The following is a 1,096-nucleotide window of genomic DNA, read 5'->3' as shown; positions in this document are numbered from 1 at the left end:
CGCGTGCGGGCCCGGCGTTCCGGCTGGCATCCGCTCGCCGTGCCGATCCCTGTGCGGGAGGCGCCGGTGATGGCCGGCGCCGGTGTCCGTCTTTGTTTTGGGAAGGGGCGGTCGTAGGGCAAATAACGCGCAGGTCTGAGGCAGTCTGCAGTGTGGGCTCAGGGAGTGTTAGTGGTTCTTGTGTGCCTGTAGGTTTGCTATCTGGTAGGACGAATCTCAATTAAGAATTGGTGGTTAAGTAGGTTTTTATGAGATTATTAACTTTTAAAAATGTAGGTTACTTCATGATTAGCAAATAAATGGAAGTAGTTTGTGTAAAGTCTTAATCAAATGAGGGTTTGTAGCAAGCATTGCTATTGACAAGGTTTAAGGTTTTTTTCTGGTTTGAAGCTGTGGTTTCTTTTGGAGGAAGGGGCTTTATATCTGAAAGTAAGGTTTTCCGTTTTCTAGCTAGTATTAGTTTCTTCTGGATTCTTCCGGGTGGTACATAATGCAAAAAGAAAATAAGCAGTTCCCTTTTTGCTTCCTTACTGACACGGGGTATGTGGCCAAGGGTGGATCTGGTGCCACCAACATGGATCCAGTGAGGTCTGCAGCTGCCTGGCAGCAGGCAGCTGGTATCTGGGCCTGGTGGGCCTTGGCACAGTGAGCAGCTGTCCAGAGATGGGAGTGCTCCTGCTGGGAGGGCGAGGCCGGGCTGCAGTGGCCAGCCTAGGTGTTGTTTCCCAAGCGGCAGCTGCCACCTAGTCTCCTGAGTCTAGAGTCAGTCTCCTGGCTCTTGAGGTCCCGTTATGTAGGGCTCCCAGGCCCCTGAAGCCCATTGTCAGGACTGTGGCTCACCTGGCACTGCTGGACCATTTTGAGGTGGTTTTTTTTTTGGTTTTTTTTTTTTTTTTTTTCTGTGCTGGAGATTGAAGCCAAGGCTTCACACTGATCCTTTTGTTATATTTTGAGATTGGGTCTTATTAAATTGTTTAGGCTGGACTAGCCTTTAGTAATCCAGCAGCTCAGTGGCATAAGCACTTGCCTAGCAAGCACAAGGTCCTGAGTTCAATCCCAGTACTTTAAAAAAAAAAAAAAAAAGCCATCCAGCTTC

Source organism: Octodon degus, unplaced genomic scaffold (assembly GCF_000260255.1).
Source record: "Octodon degus isolate 3935 unplaced genomic scaffold, OctDeg1.0 scaffold00113, whole genome shotgun sequence".
NCBI lineage: Eukaryota > Metazoa > Chordata > Mammalia > Rodentia > Octodontidae > Octodon > Octodon degus.
Note: the sequence above shows the minus strand (reverse complement) of the source record.